Source organism: Phyllobates terribilis, unplaced genomic scaffold (assembly GCF_046119375.1).
Source record: "Phyllobates terribilis strain yellow unplaced genomic scaffold, ASM4611937v1 Scaffold_8__6_contigs__length_399053987, whole genome shotgun sequence".
In the NCBI taxonomy this organism is placed as follows: Eukaryota; Metazoa; Chordata; class Amphibia; order Anura; family Dendrobatidae; genus Phyllobates; species Phyllobates terribilis.
The window spans coordinates 259060975-259079098 of NW_027362768.1; positions in this window are offsets into that span (position 1 = coordinate 259060975).

Below are 18124 nucleotides of genomic sequence, written 5' to 3' on the forward strand. Positions count from 1 at the left end.
AGATGAGGCACAAAAACAGCAGGTGCTTCAACGGATATCAAGTGCTCCTTTAAGTGGGCTCTCCTCCACATCAACTTCAACATCACAAATACTCCAGTCCTCAAAGGTGTCACCCAAATCGCACTTGCTTCCTCACAGCTCCCAAATCTCCAGCTGCCCGTCTGAGTATGAGGTAGAACAGATGGTTGAGTCTGCAGAGCTGTTTACTCATACTATAGCCTGGGAATCAGAGGTCGACTCCAGCGCTTCTGTGAATCCAGACGAGGAAATGATCTGCACTGATGCCCAGAATCTTTATGAGTCGGATCCAGGACCAGACGCAGAAGGTTCTGACCATAATGTAGACCCTCATTCCCAAACTGTAACTCCTGTTGGTGGAGACAATGAGGAAGACGATGATAAGACTCAAATACCTGATTGGAGCGACAACTTTAGTTTTTTGTCAGGGCAGGAACAGGTTGGCTCTGAGGACGACGGGTGTGATAACGCACAGGGTGATGATGATGAGGTCGGAGATCCCACTTACTGTCAACCCACAGTCAGCCAAGAGATGAGGTCAGCAGAGGAGGTGGAGGAAGATGCTAGTGACGACGAGGTCAGGTTGCGCCTTCCTGGACAGAGACGTAGTACTGGAAGCACGTCAACAACTGCATCCTCAAACACAACTCTGCCTCTCACCACAAGTCGTGGTGGCTCTTCAGGTCGCATGGGTGCTAAGCCTTGCATAGCCTGGGCATTTTTTCAGATCGATAAAGATGACCCAACTCGTGTTATCTGTAACATTTGTCAGCAAAAGCTAAGTAGAGGCCAAAAAATACATAGTTTGAGTACTTCATGCATGAACCGGCACATGGACATGAAGCATAAGTTGCAGTGGGAAGCTCAGTGTGCTACAATGCGGTCTAGCCGGCCGGGCCAACCACCGTCTGCCATATCTTGTGCATCCGCGGCCTCTTCATCCTCTGTGACTGGGGGGACAGCAGTCACACCTGTTTTGGGGCGCAGACCTGCCACCTCTTTACCCGCAACAGCCAGCGTGATTGGCAGGTCATCATTTTCTGGTAACACCAGCTGGTCTTGAGCGCTGTCCGACATCGATAGCACCACCTTTGGATCAAGGCAACCTAACATGTCCGCCTGCATCTTCCTCACAGACCGGCAGTTTGCCGGGGACACCCTTATCAACCCCGTCTAAGCACAATAGCCAGCCCTCGGTCCCTCAGATGTGGACAAGTAAAAGACCATTTCCTCCTAGCCATGAGAAAGCTAAGAGGTTGAATTTCACCATCTGCAAGCTCTTGGCTACAGAAATGCTGCCTTTCCGCCTGGTGGACACAGAGGATTTTCGAGACCTTATGTCCGTCGCAGTGCCCCAGTACCAGATGCCCAGTCGGCACTACTTCTCAAAGAAAGGTGTGCCTGCGCTCCACCAGCATGTCGCACACAACATCACCGCTTCTTTGAGAAACTCTGTGTGTGACAGGGTGCATTTCACCACAGACACTTGGACGAGTAGGCATGGACAGGGGCGTTACATGTCGCTGACTGGGCACTGGGTAACTATGGTGACAGCAGGACAAGGGGCTGCTGTCCAAGTCTTGCCGTCCCCACGAGTTGTGCGTCAATCCTCTTTATGTCATTTTTCCTCCACTGCTTCTGCCTCCTCAACCTCCTCTCGGTCTTCCACCTGCACCCAAAGCCTGTCTGGTCATGCCACAAGCTTTCTAACTGCGCAGAAGGGATCCTGCACACCTCCTTACTATGCTGGCAGTAGGGCTCAACGTCATCAGGCGGTTTTTACATTGAAATGTCTGGGAAATGTGAGTCACACAGCTGAGGAGTTGTGGTCAGCTCTGGAGAACCAATTTCATGAATGGTTGTCTCCACTGGACCTGAAACCAGGGAAGGCCGTGTGCGACAATGCTGCAAACCTGGGTGCGGCCCTTCGCCGGGGCAATGTCACACACGTGCCTTGTATGGCTCACGTGTTGAACCTGGTTGTCCAGCAATTTTTAGCCCACTATCCCAGACTAGATGGCCTTCTGCAGAGGGCACGGTCGCTGTGTGCTCACTTCCGCCGTTCGCATCCCGCAGCTCAGCGACTTACATCTCTACAGAAGTCGTTGGGCCTGCCACTTCACCGGCTAAAATGCGATGTGCCTACCCGGTGGAATTCAACTCTGCACATGTTGCAGCGACTGTGGCAGCACCGACAAGCCCTGGTGCAATACGTTCTGACGTATAACCTGGGCCAACGAGATTCAGAGGTGGGGCAAATCACGCTGGAGGAGTGGTCTCAGATCAGGAACCTATGCACCCTTCTGCACAGTTTTGAAATGGCGACGAAGATGTTTAGTGCTGACGATGCCATTATCAGCATGACTATTCCGGTGATTTACATGCTGGAGCACATGTTAAACAGAATTCGGAGTCAGGTGGTGGCACAAGAGGAGGTGGAGGAAGTAGAGGAGGAGGAGTTGTATGCGGAAGGGCTAACATCTGCAAGGTCCAGACGGTCGGCAGCACCAAGGCGGCAGGCATGTGAGGGTGGGGGAGATGATTTTACCAGGGCGCATGGTAGCAGCCAAACTAGTGAGGAAGGTGCAGGAGCCCAGGAAGAAGTGGAGGACGAACTGATGGAAGACTCATCAGATGAGGGAGACCTTGATCACATTTCTGTTGTGCGAGGTTGGGGGGAGAGGACAGAGGAAGGAAGCATGATTGCTACCTCGCCACCAACACAACAGGGACTTGGTGCTCCTGGATGCGCAACACACATGAGTGCCTTCTTGCTGCACTACCTGCAACATGACCCTCGAATTGTGAGAATTAGAAATAATCCTGACTACTGGGTTGCCACACTGTTAGATCCCCGGTACAAAAGTAAATTTGCAGAAATTATTCCTGCCATAGAAAGGGATGCACGCATGCAGGAGTATCAGCAGAGACTGTTGCAGAATCTTACATGTGCTTTTCCACAAAATACCAGTGGTGCACGTAGTGAATCTCACAGTTCCAACTTGCCAACCGTGGGACCGTCAAGTGTTCAGCACTCAAACCGTAACAGAACCACAGTATCTGCTGGTAACATCAATTTTGCGGAATCATTTCACCACTTTTTTAGCCCATCCTTTGCAAGGCCACAGGAGACAAGAAGTCTGACACATAGTCAACGCCTAGAGACGATGGTACAGGAGTATCTCCAAGTAAACATTGAAGCCACGACTGTGTCACTGGACCCTTGCTCTTTTTGGGCTTCCAATCTGGATAAATGGCCGGAGCTAGCCACTTACGCCTTGGAGATCTTGTCATGCCCCGCAGCCAGCGTTCTGTCTGAACGTGTGTTCAGCGCTGCTGGTGGTGTGCTGACAGATAAGCGCACGCGGCTCTCCACTGATAATGTAGACAGACTCACGTTCATAAAGATGAACAAATCATGGATCCGAAATGACTTTTCTACCCCTGTGTCATCCTGGGGAGAGTAAAAGCTTGATGATTGGTTAAAATCACCCTACCAACCGTTTTAAGCTTTCAAATTACTAATCATGTTTATCTGTATCTTGACTGGAAAATAATTTGGGCTTTGTAGCAGTGTGCAGCACTGATCCTATTAGGCCATCTATAACAAGCTTCACCAGATTTAAAATTAAAAATAATTTTTAGCTGCATCTAGCCCGGAAAATAATTTTGGGGCTCCGAGATGCGCAAGACACATAAGTGCCTTCTTGCTGCACTACCTGCAGCATGACCCTCATATTGTCAGAATTCGAAGTAATCATGACTACTGGGTTGCCACACTCTTAGATCCCCCAAACTTTTCGATCAACCTTTTCATTTTAATAAAGACCAAAAAAATGGTCATTTTTGAAATTATAAGCATTAGCAGGTTGTTAGAAACTGAAATCAAACAGTTTTCAACTCAAAACTTTATTCTAGGTGATGTTACATTTTCACATAGGACCCCTTGTTCGAAAGGAGCTTCTGAACTCTCTCGTCCATTGAATTTGTCAGGTTTTGGATGGTTTCTGCTTCAATTGTTTTGCATGAGGACAGAATACCCTCCCAGAGCTGTTGCTTAGATGTGAACTGCCTCCCGCCATCATAGACACTCCTTTTAATGAAGCTCCAAAGGTTCTGAATGGGGTAGAGGTCAGGGGAGCATGGGGGTCACACCATAAGTTTGTCCCCTTTTATGCCCATATCAGCCAGAGATGCAGATGTTTTATGTGCAGCATGAGATGGTGCATTATCATGCAGAAAAATGATCTTGCTGTGAAATACACGGTTCTTCTTCTTGAACCATGGCAGGAAGTGCTGTTTGAGAAAATCCACATACATTATGGAGTTCATCTTTAGCGCCTTCAGGGATCCTAAAGGGGCCGACAATCTCTCTCCCCATGATTCCAGCCCAAAACATTACTCCACCTCCTCCTTGTTGGCGCTGTAGCCGTGATTGCGTGGGGTGTCCATCAACCAGCCATCCTCCACTCCATTCATCTGGACCATCGAGCGCTGCACGGCACTCATCCGTGAACAAAACAGTTTTGAAATCAGTCTTCATGTAATGTTTGGCCCACTGGAGCCGTTTCTGCTTGTGTGAAGTGGATAGAGGAGGTCGACAGGATGGCATATGCACAGCTGCAAACCTCTGAAGGACCCTGCATCTTGTTGTTCGGGGGACGTTGGAGGCACAAGCAGCTTCAAAAACTTGTCTGCTGCTATGACAAGGCTTTTTTGCCGCTGCTGTTTCAACCTGACGTAATTGCCTGTAGGAAAGAGTCCTCAATTTGCCCTTATCAGCACGCACACATGTGTACTGTGAATCAGCTACATACTTCTTGATTGCCAAGACACTTCATCCTGATCATCGCACAATGTTGATTGTAGTCATGCCTTGACCTAAACACTCCACAATTTGTTGCTTCTCAGCAGCCGACACATCCTTTTTCTTTCCCATTTTGGCAGAAAATGTAGGCTGCTTAATAATGTGAGAGAGCCTTCTTAAGTAGTCTTGCCTTTCATTGGACACACCTGCCAAACTAATTAGCACAGGTGTCTGCAATTGCTTACAGTGATATAAAGAGCCCTGACACACATCACCATCAATGAGTTTAACTGACAAACAAACAAATTCTTCCCTTATCACTCCTAAACACTTTTTGCATAACAATTTGGAACGCGGTGTACATGTGCTTTTCCACAAAACACCAGTGGTTCACGTAGTGAATCTTACAGTTCTAACTTGCCAACCGTGGTCTGTATGGAATTGTTCAATAAAGGGCCCAAAATTAAGATAACATAGATGGGAGAGGTCTCTATGAATAGGAATTCCTAAGTATTTGATACCCTGTGAGGGCCAGGCAAAGGGAAAGTTGGACTGGATGGAATCCTATATGGATTTAGGGAGGGAGACATCGAGGGCCTCAGACTTCGCTGCATTGATTTTAAAATTTTACCATGTAACAAAGTGATCTATTTCAGCCATAACAGCAGGGATGGATATATGTGATTGAGTGATATATACTAGGACATCATCAGCAAATAGAGAGCACTTGTACTCGGTGCCTCCCACCTCAATCCACCTAATATTGGGGTTATGGCGAATTGATGAGAGCAGGTGCTCCGTCACTAGGATGTATAAGAGAGGGGACAGAGGACATCCCTGCCTTGTCCCATTGGTGATTGTGAAAGGTGATGAAAATGTTCTGACGCACCCCCTGGGCCTTGGGACACCCGGAGCCGGACCCTTTTTGGTGGATGCTGGTGGTTGTAGTCTTCGTGGCGGCGATCCGGTTCCGTGGCTCAGGGCGGTCAAACCAGTGGCGGAACTATTTATGTGGTTTTGATGTTTAAATGTCCGACTACGCCACCCGTGGATTGCGGTCAGAGTGAACCGCCGCTACAGGGCAGACCGCTAAGGCTGGTGTTGTGGGTGCAGCACAGCGTAGCATAACTCCCCACGGGAGGAGTATAGCCTCAGGGCAGTGTATGCGGAGGATGGGGGTGATGGTGCAGGGCAGCAGCAGTAACGACACGGAGTCAGTGATGCAGTTCAGGGCCTTTACTCACAGTTCTTATTATCCAGACCACGTCTGCAGGTAACGGCTGCCCACGTCGTACTGTGCTCACCAGGTGAGGGGCTCAGACAACTCCCAGATAACTTTGGAGCGCTTCACAGGACCCCCTTTGTGTGTCCTTTGTCTGGCCTTTCTTACCAACACTTCTGTCCGGCTGCCTCGGGCCTCCTCTTGGTAAACTTGGCGCCAGTTTGCCTGACCCTATGTGGTGCCTTCCTAGCGGGTGGAGCAAGGGGCTGCGCCACATAAAATGTCAGAGCCTCCGGTTTCTAGCTGAGGGTCGTTTCCTGCCTCCACTAGTTCGGGGACCGGTCTCCCCCTTTGGCCTGACCCCTCCACGCAGGTGGATTCGGGCGTGCGGTGGCGACTCGCCCGTCCGCACCCCTGGGATCCCTTCATTCCTCGTTCCTGGAGCCTTCTCCGCTCCTCTTCCTTCCTTCTCCCTCTTGCAGGCCTGGGCCTCTGTTACTAGGCCCGCCTCCGGAGCAGAGCTCATGCAGAGCCCCTGCTCCCTGCCACTTCTGCTCAGACTTCTCTGCACTGAACTAAGATGGTGCCCACCTTTTATACTCCCTTCTCAATGCACCCAGGAACTGCTTCCTCCCTGCTCCTGCACTGCAGGGTTCCCCTTCCTCAGTGTTCCCTCCCCCCACTCCAGCCAGGGACAGGGACTGTCGTGCCCATCTCAGGGGCATATTGGTCGCCCTGCCCCACGGCAATGTGGTGTAATGCATGCAGGTGTCGGGTCCTGATCCACACTCCATCCTTATCTGAGAGTGAGATATCACACCTCTGGGTGAGGTGCAATACGTCTGTAGCAACCGAGCCCTCGGTGCTACAGTTCCATTTATCTTCAGCCTAGGTGACGTATTGTGATACAGGGCCGTGATTTTGGCTATAAAAGGGTCCCCTAGACCCCTACCCCAAGCTTTTTAAGAGAATCATATATGGCGTGCCAGGAGACTCTATGGAATGCTTTCTCAGCATCCAACGAGAGTATCTACTTACAAATTTTTAACTGCATCTAGCCCAGGAAATACTTTGTGCCTAGTAGCAGTGTCTGCTAGTCAGCGGATTATCCCGGCTGTTAAGCAGGCTACACCACCTGTAGTTTGGACACTTAATTTTTTCAAAGGAAATGCTTCGGGACCACGGGATACTTAGTGAAGAGCATCAGGAGGCACCCCAAGGCATAGGGGCTGGGACTGGCACTAGGATGCCTTGCGGTGGACAGCCGAGCTCGATCCTTATAAAAGCTTTTTAACTGCAGCAGCTTTAGTGGACGCTACTGGAGCTGGAATTACGCGGCTGCTGGCATGAGACTTGCCCTCCAATAGATCCTTGTAAATGGATTTAAAGTGTATTCATTCAAATTAGAGGGACAATTTAAATTAAAAAGCTTAGAGCTGCCTCCACCACAGGGGGGCTCGCTCGACCCACCAGCGGACAGGCACCAGTATTGGGAGAGGGGGGCTGGCCGTCAGGGTTCACCGCGGCTCTGGCACAAACCCGGCGACACGGAGGTGGCACGGGCAGGAGCGGACTGGCCGTCTCGGCTTCTCACTTTTTGGATTTTAGAAGGGCATGACATGCCTATATCTGTGTCTCCCCCTCCTTTTACTCCTCCACCTCTTTTCTTTTCGCATGACTATATGTACTTGTCACTTTTCCATGTGTTAGTTGTGTCTTCTGAGCAGTTTGTCAGCTTTTGGACACCTTTGAAGGTGTTTTCTATGTGTTTCTATGTGTTTTTGTTTGCCTGCCATTGGTTTTAACGGTGTTCGAAGGTGTTCGACGAACCGAACCGAACTCGAACACTACGGGGGTGGCTCAACACTAATCCCAGAGCTTTGAACGAAAGCGCAAATTCGCAGTCAACGCCCCACAGGCCACAGTCCTAAATTCGCACATTTCACGACTGCTTGCGTTGGAAATGCTGCCTTTTAGGCTGGTGGGGATGGAATCCTTCCGCAACCTTATGGCGGTGGCCATCCCTTGGTACTCAGTCCCCAGCCAACACTATTTTGCCTGGTGTGCCATCCCCGCACTACATAAGCACGTGTCCCAAAACATCTGCTGTGCTCTTAACAACGCAGTTACTGGGAGAGTCCACCTGACAACGGTCACGTGGACAAGTGCTTGTGGCCAGGGACGGTACATCTCCATGACGGCACACTGGGTAAACATAGTGGAAGCCGGGACCCAGTCGGACCTTGGGATGGAACACATCCTCCCCACACCGAGGATTGCGGGCCCTATGTCAGTCAGAGTTTCCCCCACAGTGTACAGCTCCTGCGCATCATCCTCCTCCTCATGTTCAGCCTCCATCTCAGATATCACCACATCAGTTACAAGCTGGAAGCACAGCAGTACTGCCTCAGCCAAGCGGCAACAGGCTGTGCTGATACTCATAAGCTTAGGTGACAAATCTCACACTGCTTGTGAGTTGTGGACAGCTGTGAAAGAGCAGGCAGATCTGTGGCTGAGACCGCTGAACATACATCCAGGCATGGTCGTGTGTGACAATGGCCGTAACCTGGTGGCGGCTCTGAGGCGAGGCGAGATCACACACGTACCATGCCTGGCTCATGTGCTTAACCTCGTGGTTCAGCGGTTATTAAATCTTACCCCGAGTTGCCAGATCTGCTCGTCAAAGTACGCCGCTTGTCAGCTCATTTTTGCAAGTCGGCTACAGCTTCCGCCGCCCTTGCTGTGTTGCAGCAGCGTTTGCAGCTTCCGTCAAACCGACTGGTGTGTGATGTCCCCACATGTTGGAACTCTACCCACCACATGTTGCAAAGGATTTGTGAGCAGAAGAGAGCAGTTGTAGAGTACCAGCTTCAACAAGGCAGTCGATATTCAAGTCAGACTCCACACATAAGACCTCAGGAGTGAACCTGGATGTCTGACATATGTACCATCCTGACAAACTTTGAGGAGTCCACCAAGATTGTGAGTGGCGATTACGCCATCATTAGCGTCAGCATCCCACTTGTGTGTCATTCTGCAACGCTCTCTGCAGAGAATTAAAGAGGAGGCATTGCAGCCACAGTATGATGAGATGGATCAAGAACCCGTAATGGGCGATTACACACAGCCCAGCCTCATCTCATCCCAACGTGCATTGGGGGACAATGAAGGAGAGGAGGAGGAGGAGGAAGAACAGGAGCTGGTATCATGCGCTGTAGACGGTAGTACCTGTACATCTGTCATACAGTCGGTTCAGCGTGGGTGGCCTGAGGACAGGGGGGGAGGAGGAGGAGGAGGAGAGCATGGTCAGTTGTCATCTTGGTGAGGACACGGAAGTCTTGCCCGTTACCAGTCTGGCAGGCATGGCTGACTTTATGTTACACTGCCTTAACCGTGACCCTCGAGTGTTGGGTGACAGTCATTACTGGTTGGTGACACTTTTAGACCCCCGCTACAAGGAGAACTTTCACTCTCTTATTCCTGAGGTGGAGAGGTCTACAAAAATGGGGCAGTACCAGAAGGCCCTTGCTGCAGAACTGTTAAAAAAATTCCCATCTGAACACGCTAGCGGCAGAGGTCACAGTTCATTGACCAGCCAAAGCGTGCAGGCGAGAGACACACAACTCCAATCCAGCAGACGCAGGGGAACACTGTCAACATTCTGGGACAGTTTTCTGAGACCCGCCCAGCTTACAGGCCCAGAGGCGCGGGGTACTCTCACAAGGAGTGGAAAGTTTCAAAACATGGTGAGGGAGTACCTTGCCGACCGTACCAGCGTCCTCCATGATTGGTCTGTGCCTTTTAATTATTGGGTATCCAAGCTGGACACTTGGAATGAACTCGCTCTGTATGCCTTGGAGGTCCTGGCCTGCCCTGCCGCTAGCGTGTTATCGGAGCGTGTTTTTAGTGCCGCTGGGGGAATTATAACTAATAAGCGCACTCGCCTGTCAACTGACAATGCTGACAAGCTGACCCTTATCAAAATGAACAAGGACTGGATTAGACCAGACTTCTCATCACCACCAAATGACAGCAGAGTAACATAAAGTCAAATCCACTGTGTTATTTCGGGAGGTGTATTCCCATGCACCGCTTCACACCTACACATGGGTATACGCTTCCTCATTTCGGCTGTATTTTGCTCTTCTCCTTATCCTCAGCCTCCACCACCACTATACCACCAGGGTGACCATGGTCCGTGTTGCCAGCATTGCAAGTTCCTCCGTCCTAATTTTTGGCAGCTTTTGCTTGGAAGGCATAGGCAAAGACTATGGGAGACCCACTCCCCAATAATGGGAATAATGTTTTTAATATGCTTTATTGCATGGCTCTTGTAAGGGGCATGAAAGCCGTCTTGTTAAGCTACTGCGACCTCCACCACTTTTCCCAGGGGCATTGATATTGTCTTTTTATTCCACTGCAACCTCCACCATTCTTCCAAGGGGCATTAAAACCGTCTTGTTAAGCTACTGCGACCTCCACCACTTTTCCCAGGGGCATTGATATTGTCTTTTTATTCCACTGCAACCTCCACCATTCTTCCAAGGGGCATTAAAACCGTCTTGTTAAGCTACTGCGATCTCCACCACTTCTCCCAGGGGCATTAAAACTGTCTTTTTAAGCTACTGCGACCTCCACCACTTTTCCCAGGGGCTTTGATATTGTCTTTTTATTCCACTGCAACCTCCACGTCTCTTCCAAGGGGCATTAAAACCGTCTTGTTAAGCTACTGCGACCTCCACGTCTCTTTCAAGGGGCATTAAAACTGTCTTGTTAAGCTACTGCGACCTCCACCACTTTTTCAAGGGGCATTGATATTGTCTTTTTCTTCCACTGCAACCTCCACCATTCTTCCAAGGGGCATTAAAACCATCTTGTTAAGCTACTGTGACCTCCACCACTTCTCCGCGGGGAGGCTGGGGACCGAGCATGGACACCCCGCCGCCCTCTGGCGGCTGGGGAAGGAGCGTGGACACCCGGCCGCCGGGCGGCTGGGGACTGAGTATAGATACCTCACTGCCAAAGCAGCCATGAGGTAGTGGCCAGCTGCGGCCTCCTCCAAACTAAAAGGTCCCATTTCAAGTGCAAGCTAGAAGTATGGTATTGCAGCCTGGGGGTGGGTGGGTGGCAGGTTGCACACTTACGCTTGCATTCCAAGAAAAAAAAGCAGATGCTAACTTCTATGATCATCATCATGCTCCTCACCTTGGCACTCTCAACTCCCCTGATGGAGAAGCCAGGGCCCACCGGAGGAGTCTGGTTCTCTAGTGGGCTCGTCCAATGCTGCCCTAAAGCACGCCGGGCTAAGAAAAGTGTGGGGGGAACTTCCAAGGAGAAATAGGGGTGGCTGGGGACCGAGTATGGATACCAGGCCGCCAACGCAGCCATGACATGGTGGCCGGCGTCTGCCTCCGCATGCCTAAAAGGCTCAATTTCAAGTGCAAGCAAGCTAGCAGTATGGTATTGCAGCCTGGGGGTGGGTGGGTCGCAGGTTGCACACTCACGCTTTCATTGCGAGGAATGGGGGAGGTACAATTGAACACTGCCCTGGGACAAGGACTTGCACGGGGATAGTTGCTAGTATGCATCTTCTGATGCGGCAAGGATCACTTCTGATGGGCACACTTTTAGGCAGTGACCTGGGTGTCAGAGATGCTTCCAGGGGTTTTCTCCATGCTGTTCCCCTGTTTTTCAGCACTGTTTGCATGTGTCACACAGCACATGGCCAGATAAGGTTGTAAATAGTGTTGAGCCACCCCCGTAGTGTTCGAGTTCGGTTCGTCGAACACCCGTGTGTTCGCCGAACTGTTCGTCGAACTGCTCATCGAACACCTTCGAACACTGTTAAAACCAATGGCAGGCAAACAAAAACACATAGAAACACATAGAAAACACCTTCAAAGGTGTAAAAAAGCTGACAAACTGCTCAGAAGACACAACTAACACATGGAAAAGTGACAAGTACATATAGTCATGCGAAAAGAAAAGAGGTGGAGGAGTAAAAGGAGGGGGAGACACAGATATAGGCATGTCATGCCCTTCTAAAATCCAAAAAGTGAGAAGCCGACACGTTCAGTCCGCTCCTGCCCGTGCCACCTCCGCGTCGCTGGGTTTGTGCCAGAGCCGCGGTGAACCCTGACGGCCAGCCCCCCTCTCCCAATACTGGTGCCTGTCCGCTGGTGGGTCGAGCGAGCCCCCCTGTGGTGGAGGCAGCTCTAAGCTTTTTAATTTAAATTGTCTCTCTAATTTGAATGAATACACTTTAAATCCATTTACAAGGATCTATTGGAGGGCAAGTCTCATGCCAGCAGCTGCGTAATTCCAGCTCCAGTAGCATCCACTAAAGCTGCTGCAGTTAAAAAGCTTTTATAAGGATCGAGCTCGGCTGTCCACCGCAAGGCATCCTACTGCCAGTCCCAGCCCCTATGCCTTGGGGTGCCTCCTGATGCTCTTCACTGAGTATCCCGTGGTCCCGAAGCATTTCCTTTGAAAAAATTAAGTGTCCAAACTACAGGTGGTGTAGCTTGCTTAACAGCCGGGATAATCCGCTGACTAGCAGACACTGCTACTAGGCACAAAGTATTTCCTGGGCTAGATGCAGTTAAAAATTTGTAATTAGATACTCTCGTTGGATGCTGAGAAAGCATTCCATAGAGTCTCCTGGCACGCCATATATGATTCTCTTAAAAAGCTTGGGGTAGGGGTCTAGGGGACCCTTTTATAGCCAAAATCACGGCCCTGTATCGCAATACGTCACCTAGGCTGAAGATAAATGGAACTGTAGCACCCTGAGGGCTCGGTTGCTACATAGGTATTGCACCTCACCCAGAGGTGTGATATCTCACTCTCAGGTAAGGATGTAGTGTGGATCAGGACCCGACACCTGCATGCATTAAACCACATTGCCGTGGGGCAGGGCGACCAATATGCCCCTGAGATGGGCACGACAGTCCCTGTCCCTGGCTGGAGTGGGGGGAGGGAACACTAAGGAAGGGGAACCCTGTAGTGCAGGAGCAGGGAGGAAGCAGTTCCTGGGTGCATTGAGAAGGGAGTATAAAAGGTGGGCACCATCTTAGTTCAGTGCAGAGAAGTCTGAGCAGAAGTGGCAGGGAGCAGGGGCTCTGCATGAGCTCTGCTCCGGAGGCGGGCCTAGTAACAGAGGCCCAGGCCTGGAAGAGGGAGAAGGAAGGAAGAGGAGCGGAGAAGGCTCCAGGAACGAGGAATGAAGGGATCCCAGGGGTGCGGACGGGCGAGTCGCCACCGCACGCCCGAATCCACCTGCGTGGAGGGGTCAGGCCAAAGGGGGAGACCGGTCCCCGAAACTAGTGGAGGCAGGAAATGACCCTCAGCTAGAAACAGGAGGCTGTGACATTTTATGTGGCGCAGCCCCTCGCTACACCCGCTAGGAAGGCACCACATAGGGTCAGGGAAACTGGCGCCAAGTTTACCAAGAGGAGGCCCGAGGCAGCCGGACAGAAGGGTTGGTAAGAAAGGCCAGACAAAGGACACACAAAGGGGGTCCTGTGAAGCGCTCCAAAGTTATCTGGGAGTTGTCTGAGCCCCTCACCTGGTGAGCACAGTACGACGTGGGCAGCCGTTACCTGCAGACGTGGTCTGGATAATAAGAACTGTGAGTAAAGGCCCTGGACTGCATCACTGACTCCGTGTAGTTACTGCTGCTGCCCTGCACCATCACCCCCATCCTCCGCATACACTGCCCTGAGGCTATACTCCTCCCGTGGGGAGTTATGCTACGCTCTGCTGCACCCACAACACCAGCCTCAGCGGTCTGCCCTGGAGCGGCGGTTCACTCTGACCGCAATCCACGGGTGGCGTAGTTGGACATTTAAACATCAAAACCACATAAATAGTTCCGCCACTGGTTTGACCGCCCTGAGCCACGGAACCGGGTCGCCGCCACGGAGACTACAACCACCAGCATCCACCAAAAAGGGTCCGGCTCCGGGTGTCCCAAGGCCCAGGGGGCGCGTCAGAACATTTTCATCACCTTTCACAATCACCAATGGGACAAGGCAGGGATGTTCTCTGTCCCCTCTCTTATACATCCTAGTGACGGAGCACCTGCTCTCATCAATTCGCCATAACCCCAATATAAGGTGGATTGAGGTGGGAGGCACCGAGTACAAGTGCTCTCTATTTGCTGATTATGTCCTAGTATATATCACTCAATCACATATATCCATCCATGCTGTTATGGCTGAAATAGATCACTTTGTTACATGGTCAAATTTTAAAATCAATGCAGCGAAGTCTGAGGCCCTCGATGTCTCCCTCCCCAAATCCATATAGGATTCCATCCAGTCCAACTTTCCCTTTGCCTGGCCCTCACAGGGTATCAAATACTTAGGAATTCCTATTCATAGAGACCTCTCCCATCTATGTTATCTTAATTTTGGGCCCTTTATTGAACAACTCCATACAGACCACGGTTGGCAAGTTAGAACTGTAAGATTCACTACGTGAACCACTGGTGTTTTGTGGAAAAGCACATGTACACTGTGTTCCAAATTATTATGCAAAAAGTGTTTAGGAGTGATAAGGGAAGAATTTGTTTGTTTGTCAGTTAAACTCATTGATGGTGATGTGTGTCAGGGCTCTTTATATCACTGTAAGCAATTGCAGACACCTGTGTTAATTAGTTTGGCAGGTGTATCCAATGAAAGGCAAGACTACTTAAGAAGGCTGTCTCACATTATTAAGCAGCCTACATTTTCTGCCAAAATGGGAAAGAAAAAGGATGTGTCGGCTGCTGAGAAGCAACAAATTGTGGAGTGTTTAGGTCAAGGCATGACTACAATCAACATTGTGCGATGATCAGGATGAAGTGTCTTGACAATCAAGAAGTATGTAGCTGATTCACAGTACACACGTGTGCGTGCTGATAAAGGCAAATTGAGGACTCTTTCCTACAGGCAATTACGTCAGGTTGAAACAGCAGCGGCAAAAAAGCCTTGTCATAGCAGCAGACAAGTTTTTGAAGCTGCTGGTGCCTCCAACGTCCCCCGAACAACAAGATGCAGAGTCCTTCAGAGGTTTGCAGCTGTGCATACGCCATCCTGTCGACCTCCTCTATCCACTTCACACAAGCAGAAATGGCTCTAGTGGGCCAAACATTACATGAAGACTGATTTCAAAACTGTTTTGTTCACGGATGAGTGCCGTGCAGCGCTCGATGGTCCAGATGGATGGAGTGGAGGATGGCTGGTTGATGGACACCCCACGCAAACATGGCTACAGCGCCAACAAGGAGGAGGTGGAGTAATGTTTTGGGCTGGAATCATGGGGAGAGAGATTGTCGGCCCCTTTAGGATCCCTGAAGGCGCTAAAGATGAACTCCATAATGTATGTGGATTTTCTCAAACAGCACTTCCTGCCATGGTTCAAGAAGACGAACCGTGTATTTCACAGCAAGATCATTTTTTTGCATGATAATGCACCATCTCATGCTGCACATAAAACATCTGCATCTCTGGCTGATATGGGCATAAAAGGGGACAAACTTATGGTGTGACCCCCATGCTCCCCTGACCTCTACCCCATTCAGAACCTTTGGAGCATCATTAAAAGGAGTGTCTATGATGGCGGGAGGCAGTTCACATCTAAGCAACAGCTCTGGGAGGGTATTCTGTCCTCATGCAAAACAATTGAAGCAGAAACCATCCAAAACCTGACAAATTCAATGGACGAGAGAGTTCAGAAGCTCCTTTCGAACAAGGGGTCCTATGTGAAAATGTAACATCACCTAGAATAAAGTTTTGAGTTGAAAACTGTTTGATTTCAGTTTCTAACAACCTGCTAATGCTTATAATTTCAAAAATGACCATTTTTTTGGTCTTTATTAAAATGAAAAGGTTGATCGAAAAGTTTGGGGGATCTAAGAGTGTGGCAACCCAGTAGTCATGATTACTTCGAATTCTGACAATATGAGGGTCATGCTGCAGGTAGTGCAGCAAGAAGGCACTTATGTGTCTTGCGCATCTCGGAGCCCCAAAATTATTTTCCGGGCTAGATGCAGCTAAAAATTATTATTAATTTTACATCTGGTGAAGCTTTAGTATAGATGGCCTAATAGGATCAGTGCTGCACACTGCTACAAAGCCCAAATTATTTTCCAGTCAAGATACAGATAAACATGATTAGTAATTTTAAATCTGGTGGAGCTTATTATAGATGGCCTAATAGAATCAGTGCTGCACACTGCTACAAAGCCCAAATTATTTTCCAGCCAAGATACAGATAAACATGATTAGTAATTTGAAAGCTTAAAACGGTTGGTAGGGTGATTTTAACCAATCATCAAGCTTTTACTCTCCCCAGGATGACACAGGGGTAGAAAAGTCGTTTCGGATCCATGATTTGTTCATCTTTATGAACGTGAGTCTGTCTACATTATCAGTGGAGAGCCGCGTGCGCTTATCTGTCAGCACACCACCAGCAGTGCTGAACACACGTTCAGACAGAACGCTGGCTGCGGGGCATGACAAGATCTCCAAGGCGTAAGTGGCTAGCTCCGGCCATTTATCCAGATTGGAAGCCCAAAAAGAGCAAGGGTCCAGTGACACAGTCATGGCTTCAATGTTTACTTGGAGATACTCCTGTACCATCGTCTCTAGGCGTTGACTATGTGTCAGACTTCTTGTCTCCTGTGGCCTTGCAAAGGATGGGCTAAAAAAGTGGTGAAATGATTCCGCAAAATTGATGTTACCAGCAGATACTGTGGTTCTGTTACGGTTTGAGTGCTGAACACTTGACGGTCCCACGGTTGGCAAGTTGGAACTGTGAGATTCACTACGTGCACCACTGGTATTTTGTGGAAAAGCACATGTAAGATTCTGCAACAGTCTCTGCTGATGTTCCTGCATGCGTGCATCCCTTTCTATGGCAGGAATAATTTCTGCAAATTTACTTTTGTACCGGGGATCTAACAGTGTGGCAACCCAGTAGTCAGGATTATTTCTAATTCTCACAATTCGAGGGTCATGTTGCAGGTAGTGCAGCAAGAAGACACTCATGTGTGTTGCGCATCCAGGAGCACCAAGTCCCTGTTGTGTTGGTGGCGAGGTAACAATCATGCTTCCTTCCTCTGTCCTCTCCCCCCAACCTCGCACAACAGAAATGTGATCAAGGTCTCCCTCATCTGATGAGTCTTCCATCAGTTCGTCCTCCACTTCTTCCTGGGCTCCTGCACCTTCCTCACTAGTTTGGCTGCTACCATGCGCCCTGGTAAAACCATCTCCCCCACCCTCACATGCCTGCCGCCTTGGTGCTGCCGACCGTCTGGACCTTGCAGATGTTAGCCCTTCCGCATACAACTCCTCCTCCTCTACTTCCTCCACCTCCTCTTGTGCCACCACCTGACTCCGAATTCTGTTTAACATGTGCTCCAGCATGTAAATCACCGGAATAGTCATGCTGATAATGGCATCGTCAGCACTAAACATCTTCGTCGCCATTTCAAAACTGTGCAGAAGGGTGCATAGGTCCCTGATCTGAGACCACTCCTCCAGCGTGATTTGCCCCACCTCTGGATCTCGTTGGCCCAGGCTATACGTCATAACGTATTGCACCAGGGCTTGTCGGTGCTGCCACATTCGCTGCAACATATGCAGAGTTGAATTCCACCGGGTAGGCACATCGCATTTTAGCCGGTGAAGTGGCAGGCCCAACGACTTCTGTAGAGATGTAAGTCGCTGAGCTGCGGGATGCGAACGGCGGAAGTGAGCACACAGCGACCGTGCCCTCTGCAGAAGGCCATCTAGTCTGGGATAGTGGGCTAAAAATTGCTGAACAACCAGGTTCAACACGTGAGCCATACAAGGCACGTGTGTGACATTGCCCCGGCGAAGGGCCGCACCCAGGTTTGCAGCATTGTCGCACACGGCCTTCCCTGGTTTCAGGTCCAGTGGAGACAACCATTCATGAAATTGGTTCTCCAGAGCTGACCACAACTCCTCAGCTGTGTGACTCACATTTCCCAGACATTTCAATGTAAAAACCGCCTGATGACGTTGAGCCCTACTGCCAGCATAGTAAGGAGGTGTGCAGGATCCCTTCTG